Source organism: Dermacentor albipictus, chromosome 1, assembly GCF_038994185.2.
Source record: "Dermacentor albipictus isolate Rhodes 1998 colony chromosome 1, USDA_Dalb.pri_finalv2, whole genome shotgun sequence".
In the NCBI taxonomy this organism is placed as follows: Eukaryota; Metazoa; Arthropoda; class Arachnida; order Ixodida; family Ixodidae; genus Dermacentor; species Dermacentor albipictus.
In genome coordinates, this window is record NC_091821.1 from 85,365,326 (window position 1) to 85,388,259 (window position 22,934).

General features: G+C 43.7%; 1 protein-coding gene across 5 annotated transcripts in view; it reads left to right on the top strand.

The window, feature by feature from the left end:
- Positions 1-22,934, top strand: part of LOC135896226 (neurogenin-3-like) — a 181,285-nt gene that overhangs the window by 79,369 nt on the left and 78,982 nt on the right. For 3 of the 5 annotated variants that reach the window (XM_070532867.1, XM_070532868.1, XM_070532886.1), the window contains exon 2: positions 11,696-11,966. The exons of 1 other annotated variant lie outside the window; for it this stretch is intronic. The gene's annotated coding sequence lies outside the window, so the exon portion shown is untranslated. Of the gene's footprint in view, positions 1-8,768; positions 8,840-11,695; positions 11,967-22,934 lie in introns of those variants that run through there. One more of the 5 variants, XM_070532869.1, reaches the window with a different exon arrangement.

Here is a 22,934-nt window from a genome sequence, read left to right on the forward strand (position 1 = left end):
CCACTGGCTGTGTCCACTGAATGCGTTTAACGTGGGACTCACAACGGCGTGGTTTATGGGATTAGACAGCGGAAGAAAGGAAAACATTGACTCCGCCGGAATAGAGCCGTCTCGTCTTTATGGCTTCTAAATAAGAGCTGTCCGAGACAGACCCCCTCCGTGCGGACTGCACTGGCCGTTGGCCGAAACGCGCAGGCACCGTCTGCCGCGTGATTTATTCGTCATCCACCCGTCTCGCAGGCTGTCTGCTCAGCGACTTGAAGAGCTTTCAGTCGAGCTGCCGACTTCGGGAGCAAGCAAGATGCCGCTTCGATGTATAAGCGAGGAAAGAAAGAGAAATATATTCGTTGCGGACGTAAGAACACCGGATGCGACACTGCAGGCTTGACGGTTGAAGTAAAGATTGGAAGGGGCAAGAGTCTACTTCCTGTACTGACGGCGTTATAATGTGACGCTTATGTTTAGTACCATTCGTATAACACTAGGCAAACAATCTATCGCTCGAGAAAGCTAGGTGGTATACCATGTGCGTTCATTTTTGCTTCAATAACAGCCAAAGGAGGTGCGCGCAAAATTCTAGGGCCCAGGCACCCTCCTCAATTGTATACATCTTTGTAATAGACTCCCCGCTTAAATGAGAGTCAAAACGATTTTAAAATCACCCGCTGCCTTCAGTATTCTCTCCTATTGTGTAAAGAAGGAAGCTGTCATGTGAGCAGTGCCGTAGCTGCCTATTATTCGCCTCTCACAATACCATCGACGTGTCTTTTTTTTTCATTTCCTTTCTTTTTTTTTAAATGTGAAGACGGTTTAGTACCATTGAAAACGTAGCAATGAGAAGCGAATTTATACATGGCCTTGAGTCGCGCAATGTATGTGTTTCCTGATACGGGAAACGACTAGACGGCCAGCGACAGGACTCACATGGCGACAAGCAACAGGTTGAGGTAAGGTTGAGCCATCAGTATTTGGAAAACTAAATTCGTGCAAAAAAGCCCCGAACCCTGAATTAAAAAAGAACGAAAAATATTTTTCAGCGTTCCTGTGTGTAAGCTACATGCGAATGTTTGAATGTAGCCAATCTTGCTTTTTCTTTCTTTAAGAAAGCGCGAAAGCCAGCTTCCCCGTCGTGAGCATGTAATTTGTCAGTGGATTTTATTCTCACTCTATTGGAGTTAAGCGAGTCTAAAAAGAAACATTGATATGGATGAGGGCGAATGGGTAAACCTTCCGAGAATAAATGTGTGTAATTCTTTTTGTTCATATTCACCCAGTTATTCGCTCAACGACAACATCCCGGCTTCAAGCACAAAATCTAGCGGGAAGAATGCGGCGTTCACAGGTATCTATCTGGTAACTTATAGCATATAAACTGAAAGTCTGCATGGCGTGTCAAAGCTCCCAGGAAAAGTATTCTACAGACCGCATCAGTCTTTTCTGGAACGCACCTTTGGGGCACTTTCTAATAGGACAGTCACATAGTAACGCTGTAGAGATGACACAGTTTATTGAATTTTGTTTCTATTTAGCCGCAACACATAGCACCCTGGCTAGTTTCCGTCACTGGTTGCCGTAAAGGTACTTTGCATTCATAACCGCTTCTTTTGATGACATGAGCGAGGTAGTTTTTGGCGTATTACTTATACTCTAAATTTCTTCCCGGTAACTTACGAAATGCTTGTTTAGTTTCACTTTAGTAATAAGATATTCGAGAAGAGTCGGGTATGTTGGCGGTGCATATTTTGGGTATTAGCAGAAATATAATACCGAAAATTTTTCTACTTAAGTTCGATTGTGCCTGATGGCTTGAGTAGCTCACCAACGTAGCAAATCAGGGCCCGTATTCACAGAGCATATCATTCGTAAGTGCTGTTTTCCACAAGCCGACCGATTTTCCAATATATGTCTTGAAGGATAATTGGATGGAATTCATTCTTACGAACAATTTTAGCGTAAGATTTTATTGTGAATACAGGCCCAGTAATGTGGAAAGGCACTGCATTTTGTAATGTTTATGGTATATCAGAAAATTACCTAGAGCTTCTTATTTCGTTTTTTTAAGGATGAAAGTTGTTTTCCTCTACAGGTAAGCTCTTAATTTCATTTCTCATGCGTTCTACTTATAGTATGAGGTACTTTTCTTCTTCGTGGAATATTGACCCAGTGATTTAATTAAAACAATAAGATAATATATAAAACAGCGTTCCACTTCGTGCAGCAGTGCTCCACAAGCGGATACGTTCAGACGCCTAACATTTCCGTCTTTCTTCCTCTTTCTTGCTTTTTCTCTCACAAAAAGGCGTTTTGTGGGCGAAAATGCTAGAACTAAGCATTCCCAGGCAGTAGCATCAACAGTAAGTATTTATATCCACCACACAAAGCCTGCCAAGCATATTAAAACCTAATATGTCCCCTTCAATTAGGAAATCATTGCACGGACACAACGCAAGAAATATGCATCTACCTGTTTTATACTTACGAAAAGTTATATCGGGTTGGAGCACCATACCACTTATGTATCCGCGCTTTTTATTACTGATTTTTACCATCTACATGCGTACCGAGCAACCTTTTCAACAAAGAAAGTCAAATAGCTTGATATTAAAAAAAGAAACCGTATTTCCTCAGACAGCTTCCGTTAGCGGCCCATAGCGTGGGCCCCTTGAACTTTTAGTGAAGAAGGCGGGAAGCACCTCGACACAAACCGAGAATTGGCGCATGGAAAAAACAAATGCATTCAGTCCGCGCTTGTGCGATGCTTTTCAGTCGCCCGGGCTGCGCAGAGCAAACGGGGTTCGGCGGTCCCGCACAACTCCCGTCGTTATACCTGCCCGGCAAACGCCTTGGGACAATTAACTTATCGACGACGCAAGAGGCGGGTAAAACAGAAAATTATAACTTGGAAGCCTTGACGTGACTTGGGCAATCAACGGCAGGAAAAGAACGTGAAGCTGGAGCAGCTCGTACCCGAAGTAGAGATGAGCCAACGAATCCGTTTGCACGGCTTCCTGCACCAGCCTCCTCCTCGGCATGCGTGCACGCACGCACTCGCAAACAACAAACGAGCAAACACGCGAGCTTCCGCTTTCATCCTACCTCGTTTTTATTTTTTCTTTTGCTAACGCCATTTCCAGGCATAACTTCAACTGAGTAAGCATTCGGTTGTAAAGTTGTAGAAGTTTCGAGCAATTTTATACCATTGTGCCTTCCTCCGCAGTGTGCGTTTCTCTCAATAAATATGTCCATTTGGCCCACCCACCAACTTAACCCCCCGCTACCTTCACCGCTGCAACTGCGCAATGCTGGAAACACCCGTGCGAACTCATAAAGACAAACATGGGCGTTGTCTGAGAAAAAAAGAATGAAAAAAGAGGAATTCAGTAAGGGCAGCTATATGGCTGTACTTGACCACGTTGCAGGGGGGATGGTTGCCCATCTCCACGCGCTTGGAACCATTACGCGATGGCGCTTGTACACGCCTTTCGACGGTTACGACTCAATCTGCCCGCTAAAGAGGAAATCGAGAACGCGCGTCACTTTCACTTTTTTTTTTTTTCGCGTGATAGAAGCCGGCGCACGTGCGGGTCGAGTCCCCAATGATGAGGCTATCGCAGAGACAGGCCTAATGGTTTGTCCGGTGAGTAAAGACCGCGTCTGCTTCGTTCCGTCCCATTAACCGCAGCGCTCCCGGCCAGCCCACGCGTGACGCAAAAACACGCGGATCCGTTGTTCCATTTCACCGAGGGAGGTGTTGTCGCAGATACCGGTGCTATGATCGAGTAAAATGCGTTCGGGACTAGAGCCGACCAGATAATACTTCCGGAACCGTTGCGGCTCGCAAAATATTATCCACGGAGCAAGTTCAGACATCACTCGCTGCGAAGTTCTCTTCAAGCCTCGGAGGCCCCTTTCTATCGCTGGCGTCATTTGCATTGAGAGCAGCGATACAGACGACGAAACGTGGCACATCCAAGGGCGATTTCGGAGAGAACCCTGGCAGCTCTTCGCCACTCGGGCTTTTACCTCGTTAACATGCACTCGAAGACCGAAATACGCTGGCGACTGTGCAGCGGACAGTGACCTAACAGTAGAGGCACAAATACGAACGAATATGCGAGAATTCTACTAAAAACTTAAACCGTTTCAGTGTTTTCAAAGCTTATACAAAATGCACATGTCCCATGTCCCCCCCCCCCCGATGGACATTTTTCAAATTCACAGTTCAAGCTGCTTTTTTTTAAGTGTGAGATAGTGATATTTCTTGCATGGATTGGTTTCACTTGCACGTTAAAGATCTCCTGGTGGTCGAAATTAAGTCACAGCCCCCGCTACGGCGTGCCTCATAATCAAAGCTTGGTTTTGACGCGCAAAAACCACAAAATTCAATTCAATTGATTTCGCTTGATTTTATATCCTTGCCTTGTGGATGGCGTATCATATACCTTAGCCTTGGTTGCTTTTGCTCATATAGGATGCACGCTGGATAAATTACAGCCAAAAACGTCAAAACAACCCGCTATACACAAACGTAGCTCAAAAAAAAAAAAAAAATAGACAGGCGACGCTTGAACGTGCCTCACACTTTATCGTTCTCATTTCTGGGAAAATTGTGGAATCGTTCATCGTATTCTGTACAAAACAGCAAAATTGAACATGTGATAAAATACGCTTAGTAATGCGAATATTGTGCTCCAAACGTGGCGCCTAACTGCCGGGTGTTCATTTACTTATGTTTCACTTTCACGGTGTGAACCATCGCAGGATTTATTACCTCGTTCATCAAGGTTACTCGGCTAAAATTCAAAACAATTAGATTGAAACACAAAACGCCTTCGTAATGAGGGGCGCGCGACCTGGATGTGGGCGTGAAATGTACGGTATTTTTTGTTTAGTTCAATGGCATTGCGTGTATATCACATATGCGTTGAAATGACCGTAATAAAATGGTACCAACATCCTGCATAAGTGTTCACATTAGAGTGCTCGCGTTGTTTGTTTAACGCTGCAGGCGCTCCACTTCGCGTTTAAAACGGGGAACTTTATTACATTTGCAACCCGAGTCGTTTGTGCTAACGCCTGGGCTGTGGATTGATGAAAAGGTGCCGTCAGTGTTCCTACGCGCATCGCCGGTAGACGAAAGCAGGTGGTAAAAAAGTCAGTGGATCCTCTCCCGGCGCTCCCTAATGCGCTTCATTAGGTGACAAACTCGGTAATTGACTTACCCAAAAGGCGCCTTCACAAGCTGGCTACAGGGTATGTGGAAAAGGTTTTTCCGGCGGGGAACGTGGCACAACAGCGAAAATGCAAGCATAGAAACTCACTTATCGTGACGTCACCTTAGTAGTCGCCACTGAACAACCGGCCCTCTAATCCGCTTTGAACGGTAATGGCCGGATCAGGACGGAATGATTCTATATTGTACTTCCCAAGCAGCAAAGCCAATTACAAAATAAAAAAAGACAAGGTCGGAATCTTCGATGCAAGCCTCTTGATGTGATCGCAGAGTCATGTAATAAATATGTCTTTTGTTTTCCGACTTCTTTTGCCATCTCCATTTATTCGATAAACAATAATATCCACTCAGAGGCAGTTGATAAATGGCACGCTATAGAATGACTTGTTTCTTTTAAAGAAGCTACCTGCTGTGACTGGTTTGAGCCTTAAATAATGCGCTTAGTGCTACACTTCAATTTATTAGGCCTGCAATAGACAGTGCGATACCATTACGCGCAATCATCTTGTAGCATAATGCAGGTAGAGATCATTGTTTCAATGGACGTCGGAATGGTTTGTCTGAGCACGGTGACTATGATATGTTTCCAAGGTGGGTATACTGACAGACCATAAAAAAATGGCCGAACTACAGTGCCCTTTTTCAAAATTCTAAGGTCCATATTCACAAAATGCTCTTACGTTTGATCATTTCCTAAGAGCAAGTGGCAGCCAATAGTCATGTCGGACGTTTTGTTAAGTGAGGTAGCCTACCAATGGCAAACAGCACTCCGAACGCGTAAGTGGACGAAAAGCTTTCTGATTTCGCCTCCCCCCTGCCCCCCCCCCCAGGTGGACAAGATTTCCTTTATATTTAACGTCAGAAACGCTGCGATGTTTCGGTATATCTATATATTATATGTATAGTAGCTCCAGTAGCGAAACTGCGGCTGCAGTTGCTCAGCTTTTATTGACCTAATGTTTTTTTTTTTTTTTCAATGGCGAATGCATGACGCTTTCACATAACGAAAAAGTGCTTATGTAGCCGAAGAACCATTCTTATGAACCGTTTTATTCTCAGTCATAGCTGTGCTGAACATTAGGCTTTGATTATATTTAACCAGATAGTATGCACTTCCTGGTAAAGAATGAGATGGTCGTTACCATGTTCAGCACCGGAGTGTTAGACGTACAGAGTGCGATAGGCGTTCATGGCAAAAATGCAACGCGTACAAGGGATGGAAGAAACAGCAAGTTAACAAACAAACGCTGTGTCCAACGTATTTTGTGCGCGCTTCTTTTTAACAAGAATATTCATCTATTTTGCCAACTCGCCTAGCTTTCAGTTCTTTTGCTGTATGAGTCAATGCAACTGATGTAAGAAGCCACGCATGTGACAGTCATTGATGCTCTTATTTTTGATGCGTGGTCCCAAACCCCATCGGCTTCTTTGAAACTTTCTTGTCGAAACTTGGCTTCGCATCCCGTTTGTGATATAATCCTTATATCTCTTCTTTCGTGCCTGTGCTGCTTGCGCAGTGAGGGATGAGATTTCGCCGTCTGTGTTTTAATATTATTCTTTTATTTTTTGATGTAGCGCGATCCCTTTTTGTTTACCGGTACCCGCTGCAATTGTGTGTAGCCTTGTCGTAGCTTCATGCAGTGTGTCACCTTTTTCCTTTTTTATTTCGCTCACTTTTTACTATCTTCCATTTGAATGCTCATTTTCCCTCCTTATATGAAGAGCAGGAAGGAGGGCAACACTGTAGTGTTCCCCTTACTCAATGGTTCATGTGTCTTCTGTCGTTGCTGCGCGTTGCATTTTTGCCATGAACTCCTACAACACTCTGTGCTTCCAATACTCGGGTCTTGAACATGCTGGAGACCACCTCGTTCCTTACCAGAAAGTGTATGCTGTCTGTTTAAATGTCAGCAAGACCTAATTTTTAGCGCTGCAATGGATGAGAACAAAACGGTTCGTAAGAATTGTTATTCGGATGCGTCATGTAGTTACCAGTGAAAGAAAAAAATACACTACGGCAATAAAAACTCGGCAACTGCAGCTGCAGTTGCTAAGTTTTGAGTTGAGTTTGAGTTGCTCCGACGCTGACACTCCAACAGCCCTCTGTCTTTACGTCTGTCCAGTACGAACTGCAAGAGTAAGAATGGATAACAATTGTTATTTCGCAGAAACTTAAATATCGTGCCTCTCACATAACTTTATGGGCTGCTGAGAGCTGTCGAATCTATACCATCTGTCATTATTACTACCATATGGTTTCGACAGTGTGGGACCGCAAGAACCGCTGTCGGGTGACAATGCGACAGCCAATGCAATATAAAAGACAGTCCAGCTTTTTCAATGAGAACGCTAAATATCAAAACTAGACCGTATGTAAACGGCAGGTTATATGCGTCGGTTCATCGCACATTCGTGCCCGCAACAAGCGGTGCCCCAACATACTGAACAGCTCTGGGGTCTCGTTCTCACGCAAGTGGTCCGTAAGGTGCGGGGATTCAGTGTGCACTCGTGGCGCAAATACCGCCCCTGTTCACACCTCACACATCCTGTTCTGCGTTAAGTTTTAAACTTAATGGCCTTCTGTGGGTCTGCCAAAACGGCAGTCGACCGGGAAAAAGGTGGCCTAGCTTGCACCGGACAAGCGAGGCTCCGAACCTTTTCTAGCGCGCCCACTTATCCACGGCTCCTCCTTGCGACTGCCGCGAATCGAACCAATCGGACGGAAAGTTTAAAAATGCCGGTAACGTTATAAAAGAAATAAACATAAAGTTGATGTTTGCAGAGCGCATGCCCCCATTTTCCTGCACTTGAAATCACAGGAAGCGCCCCGTGCCACGTGGGCGTAGCACCCTCCATGTGTGCGCTATGGGAGCCATGCTCTCCGCAGAGATCCCTCTCCGCATGCGTAAAAACGCGTCCCTGCACTGACGCAATTCGTTCCACAGTCAGAAAGGCAATCATCTGAAAGTTCCCTTCGCGTTCTGGCACGTGCCTCGTCGCTCGTGCGGGGAATGTATTGGAGCGAGGCGGGACTGGGGACCCCGACGGCATTCCCATGACGCCGCGATTCGACCCGCCAATCGTGGTCCTGCACACAACTAGCGAAGAGCGCTGCTTCACAGCTCCGAGCGTGTCGCATTTACCAGTGTCAAACTGCCCCCTGTTCTAGGGCGGCTTTCATTCTCACGCACACGGTTGGAGCAGAAAGGGCCTCTGCTGTGGCAGTGCACTTTCTTTGCGTAAGAGCTGTTTTTTTTGCGTTTGGCTTATTTCATTCTTTTCAGTTCATCACTGCCAGTGGCGCGAAATTGTAGAAACATCAAGTGAACATGGTTGACGAAAAGGATTAATGATTGATAGGAAACTAGGTTGGCCCGGGCACTTTCGTGGACATGTTAATGCATTCCGGTCCGACACCTCTGCAGCGCCAAGCTATTTGGTTAGGTTTAAGCATTCCGAATATTGTATTTAAGAAATACCGAAGCGTAGGTGTATGCAGATGATCTTCCACATCAAGCCACCTGTAGCACATGTGATCTTGGATAGCAATGTTCGGGCAACCAGCGTTTAAAAAGTCTGGGAATGAATTCAGGAAGCTTTTTCGTTGTAAGTGCTGTTTCTCATTGATCGTTTGCCTTCGGTAACTATATGTCGAAGATCATGATTTGTTCGCACTTGCTCTTACAAACAGTTGCGGCGTAAGAACATATATTGTGAATACGTGCCCGGGTCCTGTATTCTGAGCGTCTACCGAGTAGGAGTAGCAAGTACGCAGTATTCTGCGTTTATTTTAGGCTTCTGTACCGACCCTATCACCACCATTGTCCGTCCGAGGTGGGCTGTCTCTATAGTACGCTATGCCGCCGAACGCCTCATACAGAGACACCCTAGCTGCCCTTCTGCCCGCCCTCTGTGGACGGGTACGCAACCTTCGATACTTGCTGCGACTACTAACAGCGCAAAGAGTAAACCGCAGCGCTGGTTGTCTCTCGGAAGAAAACCAGATACCCTTGTGTGGGCACCGTTTGCGTGCTCGCCACCACACACACAACCTGGGGCTGCTCAGTTCGAATGCGCGGCTTCGAAAGCGAGAGGTCGATAACTGACACGTCGTTTCATGGCAAGTTTGTGTCTCGGCAGACCGAAACGCCGCCAGCTTTCAAGGAATCCGAACCGACGCTAGAACCGTGTTTTATGGCCGTCCGAGGCGCTGGAACCGCAAAACACTAAAAAAAAAAAAGAGTGAAAAAAAAAACGAAGGGCGGAATGGCGTGCTTACGTGGCTCACTTTCCCTGTTTTCTTCCTTCCACTTTCTTTTTGCGAAAGCAGAGACTTTCGTGGCAACAAAAGAGAACCCGATCGTGTTTTATGGATTGAGGTCTGCTGAGGACCCTGGCGGAGCGTTGGTTCGGCAAAGAAGGCAGCAGTTTGCTGTTTTTCCTAAGAAAGTGTCCCTTCTGCGAAAGAAGAAGCGCAAGAAAACGATGTAAAACCACAAGATGCCCTCATATTGCAGCACTGCCAGCTGCTTTCAACGCTGTGTTGCAGTCCTCTTTGCGGTTCGTTGTGTGTAACTCATGCGTCTTTTCTGCTTGTTCGAAGGTACACCCACTCTTCGTTAGTTTATAGTGAGATTGTTATAGTGATTGTTATATAGAGATTGTTATAGTGAGACTCATTCGAAAGCTTAGGTTACGGAAACATGCGTGAAAAGCGCGTATGTTGCCCAGCTTAACACCAAAACTGAAAAAAGAGGAAGATGTAAGTCCGGTAGGATTAATTACCGGTTCCGGAACCGTACTCGGTTCCGGAGTTCTTGTTTTCCCTTCGTAATCGTGCCAGGCAAGAAGGGCTGGTATTCACAAAAGTTATCTTATGTTAGTGCCATGGAAATTGTCTCATTATCTGGCCGAATGCTATATTACGACAATTGTAAATTTCGTCAATAACGGCCCAGATTTTTTTAAGGCATATCCGACAGTCTCGATTCCCATTCATTCCCTCTGTGAGGATTGTGCGGGCCTAGATGTATAATTACTATAGATAATCTTGAGCACGACAACTACACTACACTACAAAACTTTACTACACCTCTTGCATTAGTTTTGGTACAACCCTCGTGTTCATTTTTTTTTCTTTATTTCTTTTGCTGATTTTGAACACTGGACCATAAGAGAAGATTGTCACATTGATCAAGAAATAACATTGCGGCATCACTTGTGTTTTTTGGCGTAGACAGCCTTTTTATACTCACTTGCAATATCTTCAGAATACAATCTCGTTTGAAGAATGTCACCAATGCAAAACACGCAAAGACAAGGTTTAAGCAGTCTTTCTTTTAAATGAAAATCGCGGTGTTCATTTCGCTATAAAGTTTACATTACCGTCGCTTTATCGTGAGTTTAGAGAAAGATACCAGGTTTAAAGGGGCACTAAAGATAAACCCTGAATCTATTTTTATTGGTCAAGCATTCCGGAAAAACTCTACTTTTGTTGATTTCGCGGTAGTAGCTGATTAAAAGCATAAAATGACGGTCAAAGTTTCATTTTTGAATTTCGCGCCTAAACACCAGGGCTGGTACGGATTGTGACGTCACGGATTGCAAAGCATTTTTTTTCGCATTTCCGCCCCTGTGGTTCAATAGAATAAATGTAAACTTCCTAAGTTTGGTCTTTGTCTTTTTGGGAATGCAATGTAGACTATTTTTACCCATAAGAACTTAATCACGCCCGATCATTCGGCGTCAAAATCTGCATGACGTCATGTCGAGCTGGTGTGTGAACTTCAAGGCGAGTTCGCCGCCCGTCTTTCGTTTTCTCGTTTTTGTTTTTTTTTCTCGCGTACCAAGCGTTTTCTCTTGCGAACACTGTGAACACACGCTGACAAAACTGACGCAATAACTCACCTACATGTACTTACATTTCGTGATTTGTATGTACTTATACAGTTTAATGGAATAGGCATTGAGAAGAAGAGTAGCTGCGCCGGCGGTGAAACTGTTGTAACAAAGCTCGCTAGAAAATACTTCCCTCAATAAAACCTAATACACATTGAGCAAGCCTGAAAAAAGAGGAAAAAGCGTTTGGGGCCAAAGGCCCAAGACGTGTATGCCCATCTCAGCAGCCGCAACTGCTGAAGGGTAAACGATGTGCAAATTAAGCTGGCGGGAAAGATGTGGGAGCTAGCTTTTTGAGACACGGAGATCGCGATGCCTGTTTCGACTCACCGCGCGCTTCGTTCCATTTGTTTCAAGCAGGGTTCGTCGCAGCTTTCTCTTCTGCTTATACACATAGCTTTTAAGAGGTTTCTCAATCGTGATGAAGTCTTCTGTTTCTTTTTCGTTTCTTCTTTTCTTTTTTCTACTGTTGTTACGGGGGAGAAGCATTACGCATTACCGCACGTTCTTTCTCGTTATGTTTATTTGTCGCTTAATACGCATTCTCCGCACTCTTCCTCGCAGTCTCTCCCAAAAGCAATGGTCGTTCGTCACGCGCCATAGAAGAGAGAGAGAGAATGCACGAACGAGTCGCTTCCCGTGGGTAACGACGTCTGCACTTCTGAAGCCCCGCCGCCACCTCCCGCCGTAGCGCGGGTGGAGGAGGCCGCCGCCACTGAAACACGATCTCAGTTTGGAAGCAGCCAGCTGAGGCGTGTTCGCCCACTACCACACGGTGCGCCTATGTTGCGCTCTGACGACAGCTATGCTTGTGCTGTCCGCAGGAGCGAGGGATGTAAGTGTGCGTACTTTGTAGACCTTAAAGATTTCGACGAAGAGGTCGAGCAGCCGTCATAAATTCAGCAATGATCGCTTGCGCGTGAGCTTCAGTGAATGCTTTCAATGAGCAGTTCCCGCCTGTTGATTTGTACGACTTGAAGCTATTTCGCCTATCTTTATTCTCGTAGAGCGGAACCATGTTAAATTTCAATGGTTAGTCACTAGTCAACACAAATTTCGGTAGCTAGTTATATGTTGTGATTGTTGCTTCATGTTGTTCTTGTTGTTTGTTTGATTCGTAAGAATAGATCGTGCGTACATGAATCTACAGACGGTGGTCCGAGAGCACATAGCTGAAAGGGGCCATGTCGTCAGAGGATGTATACTATACGACAAATTCGCTGCATGGCAGTAACAGCAATGTGATTGTATGAGTTAAGGAGAATAATACGAAATATACGTATATAGCACAACAGAAACAGCAGTACAGTCGTGCACTTCTATTATGGTTCTTGTTATTTCGCATTGCAGAAGCAGATATTGGCTCATGCAGAATATTGATTGGAGGTGTTTGGTGAGTCATAATTCAAGAAATCTACGGCGCAATATAGACGCGGAGAGCGAACACATGCGAAATCTGTTCCTTTTTATTATTATTATTTATGTGTAGAAGCATGGGAAGGTAGGCTACGTCAGAGCCGGTTATTCCAAAATCCTAAATTCCTTACTTTGTTCTCTGTGCGCGTCTAATTTGCGCCGTTGGTTTCCGATAATAGGGGCTCATGAACGCGGCGCAGGCTATATTTCCTCTCTGATGATTAAGAAGTGCTGTAAATCCATGCACATTATATATGTACATCTATATACTTACGCGTATAGTTTGTGCAGAGACACAAGAACCCGCTTGTACCCCTGACACATGGGCAAAAGTGAAGTCCTTTGAAGTAAACCCCTTTTATTACTCTGAAGGACCCTTTGCAGAAAGGAGTTGCGCCGATGACACTCGGCACCGCACTAACTTCCTTAGGTGGTTCCTCAGATGAATGCCACAAGAAAAATAGCGCTGCTTGTTAGAGCAGCAAGAGTGAAAACATTTTTAAAAAGCTGCATATTTAGATTGCATTTAGCTGCTATAGAACCCAAAAAACATCTTTTCTTTTCATTGTTGATGGCTTATAATGCGCATATTCGTTTATTTTATTCACGTTTTTTGCGCTCTGCGCCGCAATTTAAATTGGTCCTGCAACTATGCAGAGTCGGTGTTTTTCTGTCATTTACTGTGCATGATGCTTGTTCTGGTGCTGCCCAGGTGTTTTGTTCCCCCTTCCTTCGTGCGTGCAGGCGTAACGCGTTTTATTCAATATGTTATTCGCACAATTGTGACAGCCTGACAGAACTGCGCAGTAGCATCATGGCTCAGCGAAACGCTAGCGATGTAGCAAGCGTTGAGGTCGCTCTGACGCTTGTCGCTTTTGGATCTCTTGAAGAAGAGATAAACGCAGCCAAGGCGAAAGTGGAAAACACCAAACGTCGACTCATCATGAACAGCTCCACATTGACTGCTTCGGCACTGTACCCTCGAGCCGCCAACCACGGAAGGTGGGCCTACGTGCGCAACGAACGATGGTTTCACGATGCTAACACAACAAAGACGACGCAGCAAATTGCACTGCCGGAATGCAACACGGCTACAATAGCGACATGATGCGAGCGTTTGGAAGTATAGCTAGAGTACATCTTCACTGGTCGTCAAATCATCATCATCATCATCATCATCATCATCATCATCAACCTGGTTACGCCCACTGCAGGGCAAAGGCCTCTCCCATACTTCTCCAACAACCCCGGTCATGTACTATCAATACAAATCAGATTACCACTCAAAATTAAAACATTTTCGCAAGGTAAAAGAATTCTTATGGGGCACCGTAGTTGTGTGGCAGGTTTCCTTCTATTGACGAGTTGTGCACGCTGTCTGCGACAGTAACGCCTTTTCCGCTCGAAAAGTAGATGCGCTGATCGCCTTTCCCGCAAAGGAACTTCACCGGGAGAGAAATACTCCTTTGTCGTGTGTCATTGCGCTTGAACGCCTTTCCGGTAGATGTTTCCTTACCCAAAGGACTTTAGAGTGCCCGTGTGTCAGGGATATTACTTTGTTTCTGAAGCGAAGCGACGTATAGGCTGCAATGGTAGGCGCCAGAAGAACGCGTCGCGGTGCTTGGATGTCCCATCCATAGTTAACAGACTACCACATTCTTCTAAGCGTCTTTGAATAAACGTCTTTCAAACGTGCAACGGCTCGATTCACTCTTAGCACTAGTTAAAGCCCAAAACGTTAAAGGATTCTTGAAAAAATCCTCAAAAATACTTTATTATGCCTTCATCATTCGTACACGCATCATCGGAAAATTACAACTCGTTCGCACGTAAGCGCAAAAAGTATCGCACATTTTTTTGAACTAGTGAAATTGGCTCTGCGGGATGAAGGTTAATTAAAAAAATACAGTTGATTTAGCGTGTGATTAAGCCACCCCCCTCTGCCCTCTCGCAAAGGTGCACAGTGAAAATGTACAATAGACCCAAATGCCCAAATCGTCAGCTTACATCGAGTGTCATAAAACAGTCTTCGATGTAAATCCGCAATACAAAGCTAACTATGATTCTTTCTTTACATGTTTCAACAACGTTTCCGCGACTTTCCCACCGCAAGAAGTATGAACAAACTAGGCCAGCAACAAGTATAGGATTGCAACAAGTACGTTAACTGTGGTCCTTCATGTGAAGATCGTCTTCGGCACACTTTTTCTCGTTTGTTTAAACTAATGTTTTGCGATTATTTTTTTTAATTAAGAAATTCTCCTTATGCCTGACAATTCAGGCTCCAACAGACTATAAGACAAACTGGAATGTGAATGGTGGCGTCAAATCCTTTTGGTGTCTAAAAACACCAGTGTTGTAACGTTCCCACAGGCAAGTTCGCGTTCCATACACGTTAAAATATGTATTATTGCATCCACTGTGTGTTTGTCTTTTCGAAAACTTGGTGCTAATTCCTAGAGCGCCTCCGTTTCTTTACACCAACACTCGAGTTGGACGTCTATATTATCTTCTACATTATTTTACGCAGACAGCTGCGTTAGCGTAAGGCAGGAAATAGGCAATGAACAAAGGTATCTTGTCCGGTTTTAGTATACGAATAACGCGAATAGATTTCCATCATACAGGTACAGCTTCTGTTATCCACAAATCCCTAACTGTGTGTACCAGAACAGTAGTATACCAATTGGTCTGTTTCTTAGCCTACCATATGGGATGACGTCTGGCCTGGAAGCCGAGTCGTAATGATATGACGCAGTCGTGCACGACAAATACTACAAGAAAGAATGTCATGCATCCGTTCAGATTGCTTATCACCACACGTGTTATTGTTGCACATTGTTTTCCTTTTATCATTTACCAGTATCGGTTTGTTTAAGCGATTAAACGTCTGAATTTATTCGCACGTTAGGTATCTTCCTCGCGATACCGAAAATTCGAAGAAAGATTGGCTCAAACGCCATTACTTATAGGAAACTTAAAGAGGATTCTAGCGATGTTCGACGGGTTCGCTGTACTGTTGACGTCAGCGGTGGCAAAAGGGCTTCCAAATGGCTCGAAAGCGACGCCCATATTGTACCACTTAACTACACGGGCTATGGTAGCGGTCATAATCCGTTCTCATTCATGCACTTATGTCTTTCTTTACTTGTTATTATTATTATTATTATTATTATTATTATTATTATTATTATTATTATTATTATTATTATTATTATTATTATCAGTAGTAGTAGTAGTAGTAGTAGTAGTAGTAGTAGTAGTAGTAGTAGTAGTAGTAGTAGTAGTACTTTGTTACCAATAGTGTATAATAGTGTAGTTGTAATATTGGGGGCTGAATTTCCAGAGCAAACGTTGAAGCAACTTTCTCTTATCCAATCCTTTATCTTTGTCTTAAAGTAATACAGAACAACACGGACCGATAGCAGAGACGTTGGAAAGACACGTCCCGGCACCCCCGCTTCTAATCGCCACCCTGACGAAAGGAGGGGGGAAAAGAAGGAAAGTCGCTTCGTGCCCGCCCACGCGCGACACATTTGCAAGATTATCGGGACCTTACCCACGAGAGAGAAAAAAAAAAAAAGAAACAAGCGTCCCCTCCAACTGCGGGCACCTCTCAGACGTCGGCCGAAGCCGCCCGACGAACGTTCCCCCCGCAGCTGCAGGGCCGCGCGAGTCTTACGCGCGATCGCTCATCCGCGCCGCGTCTCGCGGCCGATCCCGACGCTCCCGCGAGGGAACCGCGAGGTGCGTGCGCGTTTGCGCTCGCGCACGTGTCGGCGGCGCGCGCTCGCCGAGCGCAAACGTTAGTGTTGGGGCGTGCGCCCGCCGCCCTACTCGGAGAGCGCACGTGCCGCCGCCGGCCGGGCACGCGACCAGGCTCGATCCAACGTGCGGCGCCCGTTCCCCGGCCCTCCCAGACTCCCCCGCACTTTTATTGCATCCCTTACACGTCCTACGTACGCGGACGGAGCTTAAGGAGCGACGTGTGCGCTGTGCGTGAACGGCCGATTTCGATGCCGAAATGCGTAGGTAGGCTGTGACCGGTTTCTTCTTTCTCGCTTTGTAGCTGACCCCTGGAGCCTCGCCCACTGCTCCTTCGCTGTATTCATGGAGTACGTGATTGAGCTGCGAGATTAATAGGCTCGGCTTGCAATCAGTAAAAGTGAAGCGCATCTATCCACGCCCTCTTCCAATCACTCACTTTAAGCCGAATTCTCTCCGTCAGATCTATAAAGGACTGAGGAAGGAACGTTCATGCGCTGATTAAGGCACCATGGTCCAACAAATTTTCATCTACGCTAAAGGTACACTAAAAGGAAACTCTAAACCAGTATACGTGAATTAAGTATCGTTTCGAAACTATTTTAGTGTAATATCACGGTGTGAGGTCCATTACTGCAAGAGAAAATGCAGGCCGCAATTACATTTCTTTTAATTTTACGCCGAAACCTCAACGCAGGTAGGTGAATGTCACGCAGCGGATTTTAAAATATTTTTTCGTGTTTGGTTGATTGTGGCTCAGTAAAAACTTATGGGGCCTTGGGGCCTTATTCAATGAACTTTTTCTTCGTAAATGCTCTTTGCTATGGCCGACCACCTTCACTAGTATGTTGGACGTACCGATTGGCTGATACCTGCTCTTCAGTATGGTCTATGGTAACTGTATATATATATATATATATATATATATATATATATATATATATATATATATATATATATATATATATATATATATATATATATATATATATATATATATGTATATATATATATATATGTATACACTTTCCAGGCCCAAAGGGCATTGAGTAACGCCGCTTAAGGTATTACAATGAAAGCACAAGCAATCTTGTTAGGAACAGGGTGCCAAAGCAAGTGAACAAGAATAAAGGATCAATTGCAAAATACAAAAGGTGGTTCTAGCACAAGTGAACAATAAAAAAACGGAACACAGCAGGCTGCGTTTGTGAAATAAGCACTAAAAGAGCGTTTGACTGCAAGTGACGAAGAAAACGCAACACATCGCAAAATAAACAAAGCAAAAACTTCAAACGACGAAACCATGTTATAGCGCTATTGCAAAAAAAAAAAAAGGAATGTACCTCCCGCTTGTGGCGAAACATACTCGGGTTATTATCGGAGGTGATATCATCGAGGCGATTATTTCACATGCGGATGGCTTGTGGAAGTGGAATGTATTAAAAGCTTTCGTTTTACCAAAGATGCCCGTGAAGCTGAAGTAATAATGTACCTTGCGTGACGTGTAAATGAGCGTTCAAGGTGTAACGAGGATATTTTATTGCTGCAGACGTATTTGTGAAACAGGCATAGAATAAACATTTGACGGCGAATGGCCAGTAGTTGAAGGGAATGATCGAGTTTAAGCTGAGTCACACTAGGATGATTGTCATAGTTCCTTGAAATGTAACCGGCGGTTCTGTTTTGAATTGCTTCAAGCATGTTAGTTTCATAATGAGCGGAAGGGGACCAAACAGATGAGGAATTTTGAAGTTGTGGGCGGACGTAAGTTAAAATGATTTCCGAACATTGGAGGGACAATGACGGAGGTTGCGGCGTAAATACCCTAATGTTTCTGAGGCTTTTGGGCAGGCAGCAGTGATTTGATTTAACCAGAAGATGTGGGGTGTAAGATAAACGCCAAAAAGTTTGTAAGAAGATGCCCGGGACAGCTTGTCACCTTGTATCCGATAGGAAAAATTAGAAACGTCATGCTTACCCCAAAAAGAAATAATTTTAAATTTGTTAGTATTTATGGTCATGAGCCAGGTGTTACACCAGTTAAAGATAATGTTAAGGTCGCCATGAAGGATCAGGTAATCGTCGGGACAGCTTATTGGTCTGTATAGCATGCAGTCATCGGCAAAGCTTCTAATACTTGATGATATGCTATTTGGCAGGTCATTTATGTAGATCAAGAAAAGTGGCGGGCTTAGAACGCTGTCCCGTGGAACGCCAGAAGAGACGTAGGAACAGTGAGACGAAGAATTATTAACCTTCGTGAACTGCTTGCGAAGGGATAGAAATTCCAAGGCCATGGTAAAGTAAGAGAACCCAAACGAAGGGCAGGTAATTTAGAAATAAGGCAGCAATGGGCGACACGATCGAAAGCGTTGCCGAAATCAAGAAAGATGCAATCGGTCTGTGGGCCACTGCTCATGTTGAAATGAAAGACAGTGGTGAATTCCAGGTGGAACGCCGGTGAGATACGAACCCACATCTTCGCATTACGCGTGCGATCCTCTTATCGTATCCCACCTGCGGCCAGTTGCTTTTCATCCGCTCTCAGTTCAAATTATTTATCATTTCCTTTATTTTTAATTAAGAACTGCAGTTAATTTTCCCTATGCACTCCTTGATATCATTGTTTCTTGCTTTCCACATGTGCCATATAGATGGAATGATCACGCTTCTAAAGACGTTTAGAGAGTGCCCTGTACATTTTAAAATCTATATGTCAGTGTTCCTGATTTGTACGCTGTGCCTTGCTGTGAGCACGGTTTTTTAGCCTCAAAGTTGTTTTCAGTTCAACAGAAAACCAGTGCGGAAATTTAGAGCGTTCAGCACTTTTTGTTTGTATAAAATTATTCATTCCATCGTGAATAATATTCGTGAATGCCTTGACTTGGTCATTAAAACATCTCTTCGTTCTACTACTGAAGACCAGTTCGCATGATAATAATAATAATAATAATAATAATAACAATAATAATAATAATAATAATAATAAGAAGAAGAAGAAGAAGAAGAAGAAGCAGACACATCCAAGAGCAAAACAAGGAAACGGGCTTGTCTAAGCCTACGAGGACTTGTGCGACTAGGCCCGGCAGAGTCGGTATAGCGATGTGGTTACATGTTCACATAATAGCGCATTTTTTACCAACTTTCAGACGAATAGGTGGTAGTATTACCTGTTAATAGACAATGACATAGCAAACACAGACAAAAGCGTAAATCACTATAGTAAAGAATCAGAACAAGAATTCAACATTTCATCACTGATTTCTTCAAATGTCTTTTTCGAAGTTGCAGAAAGGAATTCATCAGCCAAATCATTAAATATTTTTGGGTTTTATACACTTCTCGCTTCTCCATACTTAGAAGCCGAATAGGGTACATTAAGACGTTTCTTGTCTCTTGACAATGGAGATGCAACGTATGTCTCTTTGAATTCATCCCTCCAATTATGCCAAATAATAACCGCCCTGGTAAACAAATCCTCGAATGTGCAAAATCCCAGTTCATGAAAAGTATTATTTCAATGCAGTGTAGTACCATATGCAACATTTCTAGATATATTTTTTAGTAATTTATCAATCCGATTTTTCCAGTGCTCTGAACAAAAGGCGAAGATCGTTATGCCATACCTCGGCACACTGTACGCTATATGGTGCGTGAACTATCATTTTCTTGACTGGTAGAGGTACTAAACCCTTCATGTTGAAAACTAAATATGCAACACTCCTTAGTTTGCCACATAAAAATGCCATGTGATATTGCCAAGGCATGCCGGTGTGGAACGTTATACCCAGGTATTTGAATGTTTCCAGATATTCTATAGCAGTACATTGACATGATATACAGTGCTCATCGTGTAAAAATATTGGTAACCTTACTTTCTGAGTTTTTAATGGACTTCGAAACCACATGATTTTGCTTTTCTTAGCACTGATATCTTCACAATTTTTTTGAAACCATTGCATCGCCTTATGAACTGCATTCTGTAGAGCACTAATAACTTCCTCATAACGCATATGGCGTGTGAGTAGGACCGTATCATCTGCATAATGATGCAGCATAGCTTGTGTAATTATTGTGGGAAAGTCGTTCATAAATAAATTGAATAATAAAGGTGACAACACGGATCCTTGCGGAACCCTAGATGTAATATATTTCCTAGTGCTAACAATTTTATTACTACCCATGACTACCTGAGGCCTGTCATGCAAAATTATAAAGAAGAAAAAGCGTTCCCTGAACCCCAAACAAAACAACTTTTTCAACAAAATGTCATGATTTACAGTTTCAAACGTTTTTGCTAAATCCAAAAATAACGCACAATGTTATACAGGATCTTATTTAGAATATAATTAATCAGCAGAATATAATTAATCGGTGAACTCTTCTAACAGTGTAATAGTACTTCGCTCAGCAGTAATTCCAAACTCTCTTGGTGTTAGGACTGGAAATTTCTTTAAGAAGGAAGTCATACAGTCAGTCAAACTCTTCCAGTATTTTGGAAGGTATAGTCGAAATAGAGATAGGTCTATAATTTTCAACATCATCTTTTTTTCCCTGCTTTATACAGCGGCTTAACAACTGCTGTTCTAATGCCCCCGGAACTGATGCGGTTAGAAAAACATTAATCATAAAAAGAAGCACGTCTGCTAATCTGTCAAAATTTCTTCGTAGTGTGGCAACAGTCAGATGCATCTATACCTGTTTGTTTATTAGGTCGGAAACAGAAAATTGTTCTCCTGATGTCTTCCTTCGACAACCTGGGCAAAAAAGCAAATGCTTGAACAGTTTGTTTGAGCGAGCAAGTGTATCCCTGCAACTGCGTAGCGTTAGAAGAACGTGTGAAAAAATGATTCATCTACCACTATATATGGCTTCTTTGAAAAAAGATTCCGAGAAATTCGTAGGTGCTACATTATTGCCTCTGAGCTTATTTATTAAAGCCCAAGCTTTTGCTGAATTTTTGTGGACTTGATTAAATATATCGAAAACAAAAAACAGCGCCGTTTTGCTGATCTCAAGAAGGCAACGACCCTATTCCTCGCAAGCTCATATTCTGTTTTCAAGTCTTGATTTTTCGGCGCACGCCTGCTACTTTTTCCACAACCAGTCTCTGTAGGAAATAGCTCTCATTCTGTCGGCCGAAAATCAGGCTAACTTTTCCTTTGTTGTTTAGTTATTGCGCACTATCGCGAGCAACACGAGCGGGAACACAGGAGCACATGTCAGATAGCCTCGAACCAGCTCTGGGCGATACATGGCGGCCGCTGTCGAAAAGAAAGTGGAAAGGAGGACGCTGCTTTAATAACTGTTTGCACTCCCACCATGCGTCTCTTTATAGAAAGGGCTGAACTTCGCATTGCCAGCGCACATTGATAAAGCTGTTTGATAGGGCAGTTAGTGATAACTTTGTGCACAGAAGCGTGGCCAATAGCAGCACTGTTTTGAAGCGTAAACATTCGAGAGCTAATTCCCTGGGGAATCTGTCCGTCTGTTTGGAACGCGTGGCACGATGCGCTCCATAACATATACACGAGGTCCTATGTGGGTATATCTGAAAATACTTTACGCTAAACGCAGGAGTGGGTGTCTATGAGCTGCGCTCTCAAAAAAAAAGTAAAAATGGCTCACTGTAAGTTACTGTGCACGTAACCGTCATATCGGCTATCGTCGGCCAGTGAAATGCCGTAAGCTGCCGTTTTCGACAAACGCAGGCGTGGTGTGTGTACCAACAGTTGCAAAAGATCGTCCCCCTTTCCCCTCTGTTTTCGACAGCGCCATCTGCGTACCGCTCTAACTCGGTTTCGAGGCTATTTGCGACGCATTTGCGTGTTCCCACTCATATTGCTCCACATAGTACACACTTGAAAGCTCAAACTTTTTTAGCTTCTCAGAAAAGTTTTCGTAACCTGTGGTATAATTCGAATCCTCAAACGGTTGCGCCCGGTCAAACTGTTCAATCAAATGATCAAATGTTTTCTAATTATATAATCTCCACTTCCAGTTGATTACTATTATCTTTTTCTTCTGACTTGTCCTTTCAGGGAAGGGGTAAATGTACACTAAGGCGACATGCCACAAAATTCGCTATCTTGCCGCTATCTTGATCCGCTATCTCTTGCCTAATCACACACGCCACTAATGAATAATTCAGTGCTCTTATTGCTATCTGGTCTAGACAGGAGTATACTAGCCTAATTTATAGGAGTTCTTATCTCATAGGTTGATTTATAGTCACTTGTAAGCCGTATGTTGATAAAATGTAGAGATAATCCCACACAATAGTTGAACTAGCGTTCAGTATATTAATGTTTAGGGCACCCGCCAAATAAACCTGATCCGCTGCTATTTGGCTTTCTAAAATTTCTTCAAGTTCATGCAAGAATCTTGTGACATTATTATTATTATGAGACGATAAATAGCTAGCAGCAATAATTCTATGTTAGTAAGCGTGATCTTTACTGGCAGGCTTTGGACTTGGTTTAAACAAATGTCTGTAACCACAGTGTCATGTCTTGTCTTAACAAACAACGTTAAGCCACCTCCTCGTCTTTTACGCCGTGACATAAAATCGACTTTGTAATCCTTTAATTTATACATATTAGTGCAATCCTCCGGTGCATTT